Below are 18,836 nucleotides of genomic sequence, written 5' to 3' on the forward strand. Positions count from 1 at the left end.
AGTACAGAGGGGACGGGAATCCTGTTCTGGTTACATGTAAAACAAAATAAAGCCAGTGACTTCCCTTGCAAATCAATCAATCAATCAATTTCGTTTGCATAAATATAGATAAAAGAGGTACAGTATGACAATAAATAGATGTGGAAAATCTATTTTTGTGTTCATCAAAAAATACTAACCAGGTTAGATGTGAACAACGTGAAATTCCATTTGAAATTGCAGTTCAACATCACATTTATGATTTAGCAGATGTTTTTATCCGAAGCAACTTAGAAAAGAGGGGAAAAGCAACTTGTCAAAAGGCCATATTAGAGCTATAAAGCTAGAGAAGAGAAAAAGTATATTTTATGAGTGTGTGGCAATTCATTTGGAAGTATGGGAACTCTAGTATATTGGAAGTATAAGGGAATCGTTTTTTTTTCCTTTGGGAACTGATTGAATCATGAAAATTGGGTGTTAAATACCAGAATGAAGCAAAGTGTTTATAGGGGAAAGGATGAAAAAATTAAAGAGGGATTCATGATGTCATTGAAAAGGAAAGTCATTTTGGAGGCGGAGCAACTGATGAATGATCACAAAGACCAGAGCCTCTCTCTCAATGGCACTGACTAACACTAACATTTTCTTTCTTTAGGATAATGTGCAGTTATGTATCATGGAATGTTATTAAGAAAATAAATGGGGGCAGTTTTGATTTCATCTCGGCTTTAAGCGCATGTGCCAGAGGAGTTATGACATCATACTGTAGTTCAGCTGAGGTTGACTGTACGGAATGACGTCTTCGCGGAATACCAGGCTCGGAGAGCTCCAGGTTGCACAGGTTGCACGGACTGATGTCTCACTCCACCTCAGGTTACGGGAACTCTCCTCAGAGGGAATGTGAAGAATGCAGCTTCTTTTGTGCAGGGTGTCCCTGAGCCAGCGGGGGGCACACACTCCTGCGCAAGCCTGTAAAACACACACATGTACAAAAGGTCCAAAATTAAGACTCGCCATGTGCCAGATGGGACTACAAATTGGCTTCAGCTGAATAAAGCATTCAGGTTTTCTGTCTTTTTTTAAAGATGTGAGTGATGCTCACCCATGCACAAGTCAGCACTTTGATGCAGGGCACTTCTATATGATTGCTAATGGGTACAGAGCATTTTATTAGGGGCCAAGCACCAAAGGTGCCTTGAGATCTATTGTATCCATTAGGGTTCTTCTTCTTCCGCTAATGCGTCTATGGCTGCTCATAGAACCGTATGGTAAAAAGTTGTGAAATTTGGCACACTGATAGAGGATAGTCTGAGCATTAACCACACCAATTTTGGAGTCTCTAACTCAATCTCTGTAACGCCAACAACTGCACAAATTTGCACTCATGTTTAATAACTTTTAAACCGTAAGGGCCAGAAACAAAACTGGCTCAATTCCACCCTATGAATTTTCCACAAAAAAACTACTTTTTCGAACTCCTCCTAGACCGATGCTCCGATTTTCACGAAAAATGAACAGCTATTTTGGCTTATAACTTCTGAACTTTTTAGATTTGGTATAGCATGCCAAGTCAAACGACACCAAAGACTTTATACACTCACCTAAAGGATTATTAGGAACACCTGTTCAATTTCTCATTAATGCAATTATCTAATCAACCAATCACATGGCAGTTGCTTCAATGCATTTAGGGGTGTGGTCCTGGTCAAGACAATCTCCTGAACTCCAAACTGAATGTCAGAATGGGAAAGAAAGGTGATTTAAGCAATTTTGAGCGTGGCATGGTTGTTGGTGCCAGACGGGCCGGTCTGAGTATTTCACAATCTGCTCAGTTACTGGGATTTTCACGCACAACCATTTCTAGGGTTTACAAAGAATGGTGTGAAAAGGGAAAAACATCCAGTATGCGGCAGTCCTGTGGGCGAAAATGCCTTGTTGATGCTAGAGGTCAGAGGAGAATGGGCCGACTGATTCAAGCTGATAGAAGAGCAACTTTGACTGAAATAACCACTCGTTACAACCGAGGTATGCAGCAAAGCATTTGTGAAGCCACAACACGCACAATCTTGAGGCGGATGGGCTACAACAGCAGAAGACCCCACCGGGTACCACTCATCTCCACTACAAATAGGAAAAAGAGGCCACAATTTGCACGAGCTCACCAAAATTGGACAGTTGAAGACTGGAAAAATGTTGCCTGGTCTGATGAGTCTCGATTTCTGTTGAGACATTTAGATGGTAGAGTCAGAATTTGGCGTAAACAGAATGAGAACATGGATCCATCATGCCTTGTTACTGCTGTGCAGGCTGGTGGTGGTGGTGTAATGGTGTGGGGGATGTTTTCTTGGCACACTTTAGGCCCCTTAGTGCCAATTGGGCATCGTTTAAATGCCACGGCCTACCTGAGCATTGTTTCTGAACATGTCCATCCCTTTATGACCACCATGTACCCATCCTCTGATGGCTACTTCCAGCAGGACTGTACTAAAATGGCCCCCACAGTCACCAGATCTCAACCCAATAGAGCATCTTTGGGATGTGGTGGAACGGGAGCTTCGTGCCCTGGATGTCCATCCCACAAATCTCCATCAACTGCAAGATGCTATCCTATCAATATGGGCCAACATTTCTAAAGAATGCTTTCAGCACCTTGTTGAATCGATGCCATGTAGAATTAAGGCAGCTCTGAAGGCGAAAGGGGGTCAAACACAGTATTAGTATGGTGTTCCTAATAATCCTTTAAGTGAGTGTATACAGAAACATGGAACATTCGTGCATTCCTATGAATGGAGTGTCACGGCTGGTTTTATGTTCATGTTTCATGTCTTTTATTTGAAGCTTATTCAGTCATGGTTCCTGTTTGTCATGTGATTCCTTTGCCCTCATGTGATCTTGTCATGTGCTTCCCTTGGTTTATGTGTTATGAGGTATGTTCGACATCGGCTGGACGCAACCGATCGGCGAGAGTAGCTGCAAACGGAGACGTGAAGTCGGACACATTCTGCTTCCCATAGTGACGCTTGCACTATATTTGCATTCTTTATCACAGCTGAAGTTAAATAAATGCATTAGTGGAACTGAAGTTTTTAGAATAAACACGAAACACACGTCATGTGGTGAATCTGGCCAATCGTGGAACAGCTGTGTCATCTTCAGAGTCCATGTAGCCGCTCTAGAGAAATAGAAGGCTGTATTAGCGTCTGCGCTGTCTCAAGTCGGACAAAATTTCAAACCAGCATGCACTGCTTCAAGTCAGCCGCTGATCGGTCTGGTCGAACAAGCCTATGCTCTCATTGGTTTGTCCTGTCATGTGATACTCTGCTCTGTTTGTCATTGGTTCATAGTTTGATTGTTCACAGGTGTCCCTTGTTTGCTCACTAGTGTATAATGTGTGTATAAATAGGCCTTATCTTTCCATTGTCTCAAGTCTTTGTCACTTTGGATTATATTCAATAAAACTGCACATGGGTTCAAATCAACTTGCCTTTAGTGTGGACTTCTGTGCATTTAGAAACTACATTTATTTGACAGTTGTTGTCATTGGTGATTTCAAATATAAAATTGAATTTGGCGAATAGTTTCCCCATTTTCCCCATTGAAAGAGATAGGAGCTGCAGTGCATGCTCGAGAGGTGTTTAAAAGATGGCCGCCGAGTGAAATGACTTACATGTCTTAAAGGGACTTTGACCCGGCCATTTTGGGCGTCGGACATTTTAAATTTGGGCGTAAAATGCTATATTTTACCACCGCACTGGCATATCATTACGAAACTCGTTATGTGTCATCGGCACCATGCTCTGGAAGTACTCGAAATGTTTCAGGGCAGCGCCACCTTGTGGTGAAGAGTTATAATGAAATTTCAAAATGCTAATAGCTTTTGATTAATTTTGTCTATTGTAAAGAAAAGGGTCTTAATAAATTCCTTGGGTCATGCCGAGAACATTGATAACAAATTTGCCATAGTCTGCCAAACTTCCTGTCAGCCATTTTGATTTACTTTCAACACTGTGTAACTTTTTTTGTCTATTCTTAGCTAAAAACACTTAGTTCTTTCAAAAATATATGTGCTCATTAATGTATATTTACTTCTTTCAAGTAATAAAGTATTCTCGTAAGTTTATAATATGCCATTGAAAATACATAAGGTAATGGGATCTAACGGTGGTCGCCATGTTGCCCCTCCATCTTGAAAGTACATTAGCCAAAGAGGGACATACCCGTAAATTCAAGCTTCGCCTTTCGCGTTTTAACCGGTTTTAACACTCGATGGCACTGTACAAAATTCTCTGCCTCGCGCATGTGCGCGTCAACTTGTTCAGACTTGTCTGGTGCATGCGCAGAGAGTTTTCATCTCAGCAGCGTCCAGTAACAGAGTTATACAGAGTTTTCCTGGCTTGTTTATTCCTCAAAAGTCTGTTTTTCCTTGTGTGGTATTTCTGTGCGTTAATAACTCCGTAAGTAATAATAGTTATTGTCATTGTAGATGTGTTTCAGAGTGTGTCATCGCGTAATTCAGTTGATGTCACCTCAGAAGTATTTTTGTGTCAACATACAATAGGGTAATGCTCACCTATTTGAATAATCATTCCGTTATTTTGTTATCAACAATGTTTATTCGTTTATAGAAAATATTTGCTAGTAATGTATGTTGATGGAAATATGTATCAGGTCTGATCGGCATATTAACAATTGTTATACAGAGCGCAGTGCAGTGCTAACGTTAAAGCGGCGCGCACACTTTTGTAATGCGACACCGCTTGTTAGCAGCAGCAGCGGCAGCTCCGCTCCTTTTAATGCAGCTGCATTTAGCGCCTATATGGTACAATAAGCTCTGGTTTACGGTTACATTATACAAATGTAACTTATAAGTATAGTTATACAGTTCTTAACTGTGTATCTTCTGTCATGTCATTATCATGTATATTTACCATCCTTATTTGTTCTCTCACAGAAACCACATTTATGTACATATCCACGCAAACCTGTTTATGCCTTGTAATTGGATGACTGAATAAACATTACTATCATCAAAGTTCACTCTGGATTAGCTGCCGTTCTTTCTAGCCGAATAATTAGGCCAGTTGAGTTCCAACCATCCCACTGCGCACAGAATATCCCACAGGCACCGTGTCGAATGTGGACGAGGTCGAACTGGAAGCCATGTTAATCTTGGACTAAATCGGCCACCATAGGAGTTGAGACGAAATCGGAATTGAGAGGAACAGAAACTAAAATTCACTGGATGGTCATATACCTTTTCACCGCTAGATGGGGGAAAATATCACACAGTGTCGCCTTAAAAACCTTTTCGAACTCCTCCTAGACCGCTGCTCCGATTTTCATGAAAATTTAATCAGATTATCCTCAGACCTTACTGCCAAAAAAATGGAATCAGTTCGTTGGCAAGGTAACATTTTCAATTTTTTCAAGTTGAACTTTTTCATCTAATATTTTTTATTTTATTTCAGCTTTATTTCAATTAACAAAAAGTATTGTTATTACTTGCTAGCTGGTTGCTAGTTGGCTGCTTATTTCCCCCAAAAGTCAAAATAGCCAACTCTCTCAATTGTCTATGATATTCTGGTCTCTATATACGACTTGAATCCCTCCTTCAATCTTGTATAGCTACATTTTCACACAAACAAAAATAAGCAGAAATCAAAAAGAGACAAAAACACTATTTTAATTTGAAATGTTTATGAGTTACAGATAGTATAAGAGTCCAAAGCATCACTGTCTAAACACACATAGCAGATATTAGTGTTTGGATTATGAGATGTAGTACAGTTTTCATGATTGCATATGACTCCTTTAACAGAGACGTCCTCTCTCCTTCTCTCTCTATTACATGCTGGGACACACCTGTATACATTCCTTGGCTTTCATATGTTCATCAAAGCCTGGATCATTCAGCAGGATTATGGATACACAGGGAACATACACATCACACACACACACACACACACACACACACACACACACACACACACACACACACACTGGAGGAGCCACGTTTACAATACACACACATTTAAGCACATACAGACACATGCATTCGTCCCTATGCCAGAAATCACTGCTGCCTGCTCATCTATCCATCATAACGCCTGAAATGAGAGATTGATGAACAGCCATCCATAGCTGCCCAAGCATGCACACAAGAGCAATCATCTCTCTCACACACACACACACACACACATTAATCAACATATTAACACTAAAACACCCAACACACTCTCTGAGAATTAATCAATCTACTCATCATATTCATTTGGAATATAATGGGGATTAGTGAGACCAAAACTCAATTTGCGTAATGATTGTGTCGTCTTATCGCATGTTAGAATACTATTATTTATTCTTGAACAATAGAATAAAGGGTTATTTCAAGCAAATTAAGCCACATTTAATCTCAGTTTCAAAATGTGACCATCATTATAACCTGAATGTACATGATCTGCATATGTCTTTATATAAATAAATGAAAAAAGTTTGGGGTCAGTAAGATTTTTTTATATATATGTTAAAATGTAATTTATACCTGTGATCAAAGCTGAATTTTCAGCATCATTACTCCAGTCTTCAGTGTCACATGATCCTTCAGAAAATCTGATTTGCTGCTCAAGAAAAATGTGTTTATTATCAACGTTGAAAACAGTTGAGCTGCTTCATATTTTTGTGTATTTCCTTTGAGTAAGATTTTCATTTTCATTAAAATAGATATTATATATATATATATATATATATATATATATATATATATATATATATATATATATATATATATATATATATATATATATATATATATATATATATATATATATATATATATATATATATATATATATATAAATAAAAAAGGGATGCAACAATACAGTTAGTCCACGGTTCAATACATACCTCGGTTTTTAACGACGGTTTTTCGGTTCGGTTCGGTTTTTTGCTATTCTATTCTTAGGCGACAGGAACAGCAAGAGGTTAGGGAGAAAAAATACTATTTTTATTGCAATACTCTTTCTTTATTTTACTTAAAAGAATTGAAAAATCTTATTTAAACTTAGAACTTTATTTAAAAAAAAAAACATTGTACACATTCCTAGTGTATTGTATAATATAAAATGTATATAAAGATTTACACTGGCAGCTCAGAGCTGTACAGCAGCATTTAAGTATGAAATTGAATGAATAAATGTAAAATTAAAACACTACATAGACTCACTATAAAATAACATTGATTCTTATTAAAGCTACTGTATTCGTTTTTCAGTCAAGAGCAGTGATTTTCTCTTTGTCTTTTGTTGTTGTATTAACATTAAAGGAATAGTTCACTCAAAAATGAAAATTCTGTCATCGAGATATGAATACAGGTTTGGAACAATATTAGAGTGAGTAAATGACATAATTTTAGAGGTGAACTGTCCCTTTAAGGCCCGCGTGTTCACTAGGCTGCCTGCTGTCAATGTAAGACCTCTAATGCATCTAATATACAGTAGCCTATATACTAATATACAGACACACGCGATTTTACTTTCACTTTAGACATATCCAACTGTGTTTATGTTAACATTGTGTGTATTTGACAGTATTAGCGCAGTAAGACTACTTAGTCCAGTATTCCCGTGTTTGACAGGCGTTTAGTGCGCGCGCTCTGAAAAGCGAATGTTAAAACCGCGCACGCAAATGAACCGGCAAGGCTTTAAAACGCATGCAAATAATGAACTTTCGTGATTGTGAATAACTATGGTGTTCTGTGAGTATAACTCTACCACTAACGTGTGATGTGAATGTATGTCGCGTTGTTCAGTATTGGGATGGAGGAAAATGATAGAATTTGCAGAAAAATAATTAACTCAATGCAAAACCGAAAAACCGCAATTCACAAGCGCGTATTGAACCGTGAATGCCGTACCCGAACGGTTCAATATTATATTGAGCATATATATATATATATATATATATATATATATATATATATATATATATATATATATATATATATATATATATATATATATATATATATATATAATATCTATTTTAATGAAAATGAAAAAAAAAAATATATAAAATGTTATTTTTTAGGATTCTTTGGTGAATATTAAGTTCAAAAGAACAGCATTTATTTGAAATAGAAATCTTTTGTAACATTATTAATGTCTTTACTCTCACTTTTGATCCTTGCTTAATAAAAGTATTAATTTATTAAAAAAATTATACTGACTTTTTTTTTAACTGACTTTATTTATTTATATATTTATTTATTGTTTGTTTTTCTTATTATATTATGATATATGATTTATTATATTTAATTTTATGTATTATTAAATATAATTTATTATATTTTAAATTTAACATCTTAAATTATAATATATAATTTAATTATTAATTGTTTTATTGGCTTTCATATGTTATTTATTGTTATTAAATATTTTATTTCTGTTGGAGTAGTTCTAACCTCTTCGTTTTTCTGTTTCCTTTTAAATGTTTTTCTCTCCCTCATTATTTCTAATTAATGCAATGAGTGCGGTCTGAAAAGAAAATAATGCTATTATACTGCTAAAATACTTCTATTTTCAGAAATAATAAACTTTTTCATGTGAAACACATGCCAGTCACATGAATACTCCATACTAACCCACAACCCAACATTCATCCTTAACATTGGTTAAAATGTTGCAATTCATGGCACAAAAGCTGGGCTGTGATTGGTGTAAATGATCACGAAGAACATTCTACTGCTTCTGTGGTTGTGGTTTAATAACAGATGCTTGAACGAGAGGAAAACAAAATAATTATGAAAACACAAAGGGGTGAGAGACAGAGAGAAGGAGAAGGAAAAATGAACAAGCAATGAAGAGAATAAAGAAAATAGTGCTTTGTACGTGTATGGAAAGAATCACTGAAGAGAAAGAGCGTGTGTGTCATCAGTGATTGATGCAGAGGATTCTGCCAAAGTACAATCTGACTCTCTCCATCGTACGGAGATTCAGATGCACGTGTTCTTCACTCCAGCAATTATTCATTAAGACAAGCGAGAGTTACTAAACATGACCGGTAGAAACAAGCCAGTACAAAGCTCATAAATGTAAACAGTATTTATCACTGGATTCAGTGTATTAAGACACTAAAGCAGCTGCCTTTTGCTTGGATAAAAGCAAAACATTTCAAACCAGTTCAGATTTACACTGCAAAAACAGTATTCGTTTTCTTAACATTACACATGTGGGACGCACTGCTCAGCTGTCGTAAATTGTATCTGGATTAGGGAACCTCTCTGATTGGTTGATCTAACGTTGAGTCCTGGTGGATCAACAACCTGACACAAAAGCTTGTGCCTTCCGTATTCAACTTAAAGCTACACTGTGTAACTTTTTTAGTTTATTTTTAGCTAAAAACACTTCAAAAATATATGTACTCATTAATGTATATTTACTTCTTTCAAGTAATAAAGTATTCTCGTAAGTTTATAATATGCCATTGAAAATACATACGGGTGAGGGGGTCGAATGCCGGTCGGCATGTTGCCCCTCCATCTTGAAAGTACATTAGCCAAAGAGGGACATACCCGTAAATTCAAGCTTTGCCTTTCGCGTTTTAACACTCGATGGCACCGTGTCGAATGTGGACGAGGTCGAACTGGAAGCCATGTTAATCTTGGACTAAATCGGCCACCGTAGGAGTTAAAACGAAATCGGAATTGAGAGGAACAGAAACTAATATTCACTGGATGGTCATACTATTTCACCGCTAGATGGGGGAAAATATCACACAGTGTAGCTTTAAGGCTGATTTATACCTCTGCGTCAAACCTGCGCCGTAAACTCTACGCTGTGGGCTACACATCGATTTTCATTTACACTTGTGCATCCTTGTCCGCGTTGGCGCGCAGTTAGGCCCTGTCCCAACCCATACTTCATGTGCACTTTCGGTGTTGTGGACTTACAATGGCCTCTGCGTGCTCGTGTCCGTTAAGTCCACGAGACCGCAGGGTGTCCCATTTGTCATTTTAGGTCTCAGAAGGGTGCTCGCGAGCGCCCCCTTTGAGGTCGATATGCGCCCCTCTATGCGCACTTCTGCCGAGCCCGCACTGGTGCGGGATATGCAGCGGGCTTCTTCTCGGCAGTCAAAGCGGCATTACATTGTGAAAGTGCGGACTCAGAGGAAGACTGTGAGGGTTTAGGGTGCCATTTGGGACAGGGCCCTAGACTGCGTAGCTCGCGAACTTGCAGGCTCAGCTGAAGTGCGCATCGAGGGCGCATAGCAGCCGCAAAGGGGGCGCTCACGCTCAAATGACGAATGGGACACCCTACAGTCTTGTGGACTTAACGGACACGTGCACGCAGAGGCCATCGTAAGTCCACAAGACCGAACGTGTACATAAGTGTGCCTTTTGGGACAGGGCCTTACACATGCAGAGGGAGCATGTGTACCCCTGAGGGAGGGGTTCTGGCAGACCAATCACAGCGCTTGCGGTCCACAGAGAATTGACGCAGTTACATTTTTGGAGAGGTGCACGTCGGAAAAACGGAAAATGTACTGGTAATTTTCTGCCAGGACATTATCCAGTAATTTTTCTGATAAACTAATGCAATGTGTAATTCAAAATACAGGTAAAACACCTGAAAAAAAAAACAATACGGAAACTTCCTTCATATTTATACAGTACATTATGTCCTATTTTTACAGTGAAGGCAACGCATGCAACACACAGCCTATGATGTAGCCACGGCGTACACTCAACGCAGAAGTATAAATTGGGCTTTATGGAAAAATCAAACTGACGCTTTGTATGACGTTGGATGTAGAGTACGCGGTTTGAACCGCGAGAGGCGTTAAACTTTCTTAGTAAGCTGAATACGGAAGGCGGTCTGGTGGAAGCTAGATATGTTACTTTATAAAGTTTTAAATATGGATATTTTTCTTTACAAAAAACCCATCGCTTTACTTCAGAAGACCTTTATTAACCCCCCGAAGCCGCGTGGAGTACGTTAACGATGGATGGATGAGCCAGATCACACGAAAATGCGTATAAATAATATGAGTGTGCAATGTCGTGGAATGTATATGGTACGCAGTTTTTCGCGTGCATATGATACGCACTTTATGGCATATTATACGCACAAAACCCCCACCCCCATCCTACCCAAGAGCATGTCATATACAAGCCATAAAGTGCATATCATATGCACGCGAAAAAAACTGCGTATCATATGCACGCCAAAACTTTCCACGACATTGCACACTCGTACTATTGATACGCATTGTCATGAGATCGTGTTCAAGCTCAAACGTGCTGCGTAAGTGACTTCTAAAATATGAAAAATAATTATTTCTGACCCCAACCTTTTGAATGGTATTATATTATTAGTTTATAAGGGTGTGAAGTAATGAATAACAAAATACTTGCATTACTGTAATTAACTAGTTTTTATCTCAAACACAAAAAAACCTTCAGCTTTTAAAACATCTCAGATAGTTAGATGGCATTTGACTAACTGTGTTAGGGTCAGCAAAAGATGAAGTAAAAATGAATTACGAGATGAAAATGACCTATAAATGTCAATTTAAAAATATATATTATTAGATTTTAATTTCCCCTGTTCTTTTGTGCTTAAACTCTCTGATTTCTCAGAAAAAGAATGAGAAACTGTTTCCAAAAGAGCACCGAAAGTAACAGCGATGGACAGATTGGCAAAGAGCGATTTCTCTTTGCCCAGAACATCAGTGGCTCATCCTGCACGATCCCTCGGGTGCCATCAGTCAAGATAAAGGTATTATGAATCAGTGCTTATTAATAAACCTGTGTCTGGCTGCATAAATGTGAAAGGTGAATTTTAACATGACGTGCAAAGCAATCCGAGACGAGTAATTATAGAATTAGTTGGATCTCAATCAAAGTTTTCACACATTTTCAATCCCGCGAACATGTTTCTGAGGTGGGAATTTGATTTGGACTCTGTTCATACATGCACAGCCACAAGTGTGTTTCTTCAGAGCATATACACTGCTCAAAAAGTATGAGGGAACACTTAACCGTCACAGTATAACACCAATTAAACTTCAGGGATATCAATCTGTCCATTTAGGAAACATAAGTGATTGTGAATCAGTTTCATGGCCTTTGGTGCAAATGAAAGTGACAACAGGTGCACTGGAGATGCAACAGCAAGACAACCACCAAAAAGGGAATGATTTTGCAGGTGGTGGCCGCAGACAGTTGTTCTCTCCTTATTGTTTCGGACTGATTTGTCTTTAGTTTTGTGTTTTGATAGGGTCCTTATCACTGTCTGTAGCATGAGGCAGTACCTGCAACCCAATCAGGTTGCACAGGCAGTCCTGGTCCTCCAGGATGGCACATCCATACGTGCCGTCATAAGGAGGTTTGGTGTGTCTCCCAGCACAGTTTCAAGAGCATGGAGGAGATACCAGGAGACAGGGTGTTACACAAGGAGAGCTGGAGAGGGACTTAGAAGGGCAACAACCCAACAGCAGGACCGGCATCTGCTCCTTTGTACCCATGAGGGCCGAACGTCCTCTAGTGGGACCTGTGCTCACAGCTCAGCATTGTGCAGCTCAATTGGCATTTGCCAGAGAACACCAGAATTGGCAGGTCTGCCATTGCCGCCCCGTTCTCTTCACGGATGACAGGTTCACATTGAGCACATGTGACAGATGTGAAAGAGTCTGGAGATGCTGTGGGGAACGTTATGCTGCGTGCAACATCATCCAGCATGACCGGTTTGGTCAGTAATGGTCTGGGGAGGAATATCCTTATAGGGTCGCACAGACTTCCACGTGCTAGCCAATGATTCCCTTACTGCTGTTAGGTACCAGGATGAAATCCTCAGAGCCATTGTCAGACCTTATGCTGGTGCAGTGCACGGGCCCTGGGTTCCTCCTGGTGCATCATAATATTGTGATTGGTCTATTCTACTCTGATTGGTCTGTTGTGATTGGTCGACCGCTTACAGCACGTGTCGAAAACCAAACGCTTATTACCATATCTAAATTTCAGCTCCAGATCGTCCTCAGTTCTTGATACGCTGTGATACAAACAGTAATGATGGCATTGGTTTTTCTGTATCAATACAAGCTTGAGTCCTCATCCTTTTGAAATGGAAAATGCAAAGTGGATTTGCAGCGTCTTCTTGACATGTCGACAACACGAACCAAACTCTTCCAGGCCTCAGCTACAACTACAGTGTTTGAGGGTGGGGCAAAGTAGACAACGTTTGCAGCAGCCAATGAAGAACACAGGCGGATATTATGCAGATTTGTAACATTGTTTTTGTGGGTATGTAACAGGAAGTCAGACTGGAATTACTGATGACTCAGAATTGATTCTGCGTTTTAGGAGACTATTACTTTATTTGTTGTGCACTTTGATCTTTGAAGACCTTTTACATTTACAGCCAGCTATATTACACACTGCACGAAAGGTAATATTCGAAAAAGCATAATAGGGGCACTTTAAATATTCCAAAACATTACTCGCTATTTCAAAAATGTTATCTACACCAAATGTCGAGTTCGAAATGTCAGTAAGCTTTGGTTTGGTTTGAGGTGGATTATTTTGAGGTCAAATCAAAAATAGCATTTCTTTCAATTTCAGAAACATGTTTGAATAACTACATGCAGATATAACATCAAATATAGCTTCATCCATCAAAAGGAGCAAAGTGTCTGTACATGTGGAAACCGTCTGTGCCTTTATCCTTCACAGCAACTCCTTTCATTTCTGCTCAGTGCGATCCATCACAGGCCTTCGAGGGAATCTCCAGCGTGTTTGGCTGAGATCGTTCAAGCTGAATTCACTCCAAGCGCAGAAAGGCTTAGTCTAAATGTTGTTGAATTTCCTGATAAATGTCATCAGTAAATGACCTAATCTCTTGGCAATAACCCTCAATCTCTGTTTGCAGAAGGCTGTGGAGATGCAGATGGATCTTGAGGGAATTTTTGACTGAAAATCTTCTATAAAGACCAGTTAGATGAAAGCACTGATTCATTATCTTCTTGTTTAAAGGGATTTAGTCACTTGTCATAGATTTAAAATCAAAGCCACACTGTATATCCCTAATCTATATAAAGGTAAAAAATTCAAAGGTAATTGTGAAGCAAGAAATGAGGCAGAAACCAATATTGAGCCAATATATCATACATCCCTAATAAAAGGGTATATCAGATCAGAAATAAGTTCTGGTGAACCTCAGGCACTTTCTTAAAGCGATAGTTCACCCAAAAATGAAATCTTTCATCATTTACTCACCCTCAAGTTGTTCCAAACCTGTTTAAAAAAATACTGTGCAAGTCAATGGGGCCCATCACATGAGAACAAACCTCACTGGTTCTTGCAGAAGCTCACACATGCTTTGTAACACAAGAATGAACCTCATTGGTCTTTGCAGAAGCTCAAACGTGCTGCATAACACGAGAATGAACCTCATAGGTTCTTTAGAAAGCTCAAACGTGCTGCATAACACAGGAATGAACCTCATTGGTTCTTGCAGAAGCTCAAACGTGCTGCATAACACAGGAATGAACCTCATTGGTTCTTGCAGAAGCTCAAACGTGCTGCATAACACAAGAATGAACCTCATTGGTTCTTGTGGAAGCTCAAACGTGCTGCGTAACACAAGAATGAACCTCATTGGTTCTTGTAGAAGCTCAAACGTGCTGCGTAACACGAGAATGAACCTCATTGGTTCTTGCAGAAGCTCAAACGTGCTGCATAACACAAGAATGAACCTCATTGGTTCTTGCAGAAGCTCAAACGTGCTGCGTAACATGAGAATGAACCTCATTGGTTCTTACAGAAGCTCAAACGTGCTGCATAACACAAGAATGAACCTCATTGGTTCTTACAGAAGCTCAAACGTGCTGCATAACACAAGAATGAACCTCATTGGTTCTTGCAGAAGCTCAAACGTGCTGCGTAACACGAGAATGAACCTCATTGGTTCTTGCAGAAGCTCAAACGTGCTGCATAACACAAGAATGAACCTCATTGGTTCTTACAGAAGCTCAAACGTGCTGCATAACACAAGAATGAACCTCATTGGTTCTTGCAGAAGCTCAAACGTGTTGCGTAACACGAAAATGAACCTCATTGGATCTTGCAGAAGCTCAAACGTGCTGCGTAACACAAGAATGAACCTCATTGGTTCTTGCTAAAGCTCAAACGTGATGCGCAACACGAGAATGAACCTCATTGGTTCTAGTAGAAGCTCAAACGTGCTGCATAACACAAGAATGAACCTCATTGGTTCTTGCTAAAGCTCAAACGTGATGCGCAACACGAGAATGAACCTCATTGGTTCTTGTAGAAGCTCAAACGTGCTGCATAACACGAGAATGAACCTCATTGGTTCTCATATCAAGCAAATATGCTTGAGCTTCCGTTTACCAAAATTGATGTGTGAGTTGATGAATGTTTATACTGTATGTGAATAAACGCATCATTTAAATCTGTTCATCATATAAAGTGATTGTGTCTCTTCAGAAAATTTGGACTAAACCTCTCAAATCATATGGATTAGTTTTACAATCTCTTTATGAACTTTTTGAAGCGTCAAAATTGTAGTTGCGTAGCTGACAATGGAGGTACAGAAAGCTCTCAGATTTCATCAAAAATATCTTCATTTGGGTTTCGAAGATGAATGAAAGTCTTTCGAGTTTGGAACATCATGACAGAATTTTCATTTTTGGCTGAACTAACCTTATAAGCCATGTTGTTTGCAACATATATTAAGCATATGCCTATATTAAAAACACCACATAAATATGGGACACTAGCATTGGCTGAAATAGTCATTAATGGTAATTGATACAATTCAGTATTGAAGGAAATCTGCAGCCTAAAATAGAAATAGAATAAAATAGAAGCCTATAAATATATTTAATCTATATCGTCTCATAAACAGACTTTACAATACACTCTTAGAAAGAATTGTTCACTGGGGTTATATAGAGCCATATGGTTCTTGACTCAATTTTAAAGAACCCTTTATGCCAAAAAGGTTCTATATAAAGAGAAATGTCTTAAACAATACGTTCATGTTTAACAAGTTATTTCAATTTTTCTAGAGATAAAGTATGTTTACAAGCTGTTTAATCAATACAGTTTAATCAAAATTTTATTGAATTAAATCCAAATTAATTAACACGGAATCCATAAAATTCAAAAGCACATCGAACGAACGTGTGATGTTGATTTTTTTAGTGCGAGCAAAAAATCTCACATGAAAGCATAGGAAGTCGTCGCCTGTAATGTTAATTGAACATGTCTCACTGACTGTCTGTCTGCACTCCACCCTGTGTGTCCTACAGCGCTGATCTAAGAACAGTTTGTGTGTCTGTGCGAATACATGAGGCTACATAAAACTGATCCAGAGTCAGAATCTGTGTGTGTGGCTGTTGTTAATTATGCGCGGCTGCAGTAAGTGTGTTTTGATGGGCAGATCTGAGACTGTGTCGTGTAATTCAGTTTCACACAGACTTCATGTTCTTAAATAATGAGAGGCCATTAAAAAACATGTTAGGAGATTCCCAGGAATAGTCACGTCTGGGTATTTTTAGACTAAACAACTCGAATCAAATTAAATGAGACTATAAGACTCGCTGTTTGTGTTGTTTTAGCACCCAAGAAACTCCATCTGAAGTTTAGCTGAAAATCTATTTTCTGTCAGTGAAGAACCTTTAACATCCATGGAAACTTTTCGATGCACAAAAGGTTCTTTATATTTCCAAAATATTCTTCACACGAAGATTCTTTTAACAACCATTTCTGTTCACGGAAAAGAACCAAAAATGGATCTTCTATGGCATCATGGCTTGAAAACTGTAATCTGGAACAACTTGAATCCAACTGAAAATCTGCAGTATGACCTGAAAATTGCAGTAAAAGCCGAAAGCGTCTTTCAGTAGTAAATTTGGACAGTGGGGTCAGAACACACATTGGACCCATTAGATTTTTTTGAAACAGAACATTGAGTTCCTGAAAGTGACTCAAGCTATAAGATGGTCTCGTCTGTGCCAGTAATACGTGCTAAAATAAAAAGCCATCCACATACCCAGAGCTTCATCCGCCTCAGATAGACAGAGTCTGAGAGGTTTCTCCAGACCTGTTTTGAAGTGACACGTGTTCTTCCACAGTGAGCGGTGTGGAATCTCTTAGTCTGTTCTGCTGCGGTGGAAGGACCCCGGGGAGACGTGACTATATGGAACAAAGCCACACATTGACTGAGTCAGCATTATTTCATTCAGCTGCATTCCAGAACCATACGAGATGTTCTACAGTGGCTTCAGTTACTCTGAAGATTTCAAACAATTCCAGAAATGTATTGTACAGTGATGAATAAACAATTGCCAAAGACAAAGTGATCATCAAAAACTCCTTTCTGCATAATGCTTTCTTTAAATAGTGCGTTTGTGCTCTCTTTCTTTGAAATGGACACCACTTGGTTGAACATTATGTTGTTTACTGAAGAGATGTCATACCGATCACAAGTTCAGTATGGAGTACCGCAAGGCTCAGTACTAGGACCGTTGCTTTTTACCCTGTACATGCTACCCTTGGGAGATATCATTAGGAAGCATGTCGTTAGTTGATGATACTCAGCTCTATATTTCTTCGCGCCCCAACGAAACGTACTAATTCATAAGATTAATAGAATGCATAGCTGAAATAAAAAATTGGAACGTTTTTAATTATTGGACAAAAAAAACTCTGAATACTGTCTAACACTTGATGGCTGCTGTGTTAAGTCCTCGTCATCAGTTAGGAACCTGGGTGTGCTCTGAGACCAATTTTTCATTTGAAAGCCACGTTTCTAGCATCTGTAAAACCGCATTCTTCCATCTTAAAAATATATCTAAACTACGACATATGCTCTCAATGCAAAATGCTGAACAGTTAGTTCATGCGTTCAAGACTTCAAGGCTAGATTATTGTAATGCTCTACTGGGTCGTTGCCCTGCACGCTTAAAGGGTTAGTTCACCCAAAAATTAAAATTCTGTCATTAATTACTTACCCTGATGTCGTTCGACACCCGTAAGGCCTCCGTTCATCTTCGGAACAGAAATGAAGATATTTTAGTTGAAATCTGATGGCTCTGAAAGGCCTCCATTGGCACAATGGACGGTTCACTCTCAAGACCCTTAAAAGGTACTAAAGACGTCGTTACAAAGTCCATCTCACTACAGTGGTTCTAAAATAACTTTATGATTTGGCGAGAATAGTTTTTGTGCACAAAAAAACCCTAAATAACGACTTACATAGTGATGACGATTTCAAAACAAGGCATCATGAAGCTTCGAAGCGTTATGAATCAGCGAGTCGAATCAGCGGTTTGAATCGCCAAATTTCAGCAGTTTGGCGGTTGGACACGCGATCCGAATCATGATTCGACTCACTGATTCATAACGCTTCGAAGCTTCATGATGCCTTGTTTTGAAATCGTCATCACTATGAAAGTAGTTATTTAGGGTTTTTTAGCGCACAAAAACTATTCTCGCCGATTCATAAAGTTATTTTAGAACCACTGTAGTGAGATGGACTTTGTAACGACGTCTTTAGTACCTTTTAAGGCTCTTGAGAGTGTAAAGTGCCATTGTGCCAATGGAGGCCTTTCAGAGCCATCAGATTTCAACTAAAATATCTTCATTTCTGTTCCGAAGATGAACGGAGGTCTTATGGGTGTCGAACGACATGAGAGTAAGTAATTAATGACAGAATTTTCATTTTTGGGTGAACTAACCCTTTAGTAAACAAACTCCAGCTGGTTGGCCAAAATGCAGCAACTAGAGTTTTTACTAGAACCAGGGAGTATGACCATATTAGCCCGGTTCTGTCAAC

The sequence above is a fragment of the Gobio gobio genome (genome assembly GCF_949357685.1).
Source record: "Gobio gobio genome assembly, chromosome: 14".
NCBI classification, from domain to species: domain Eukaryota; kingdom Metazoa; phylum Chordata; class Actinopteri; order Cypriniformes; family Gobionidae; genus Gobio; species Gobio gobio.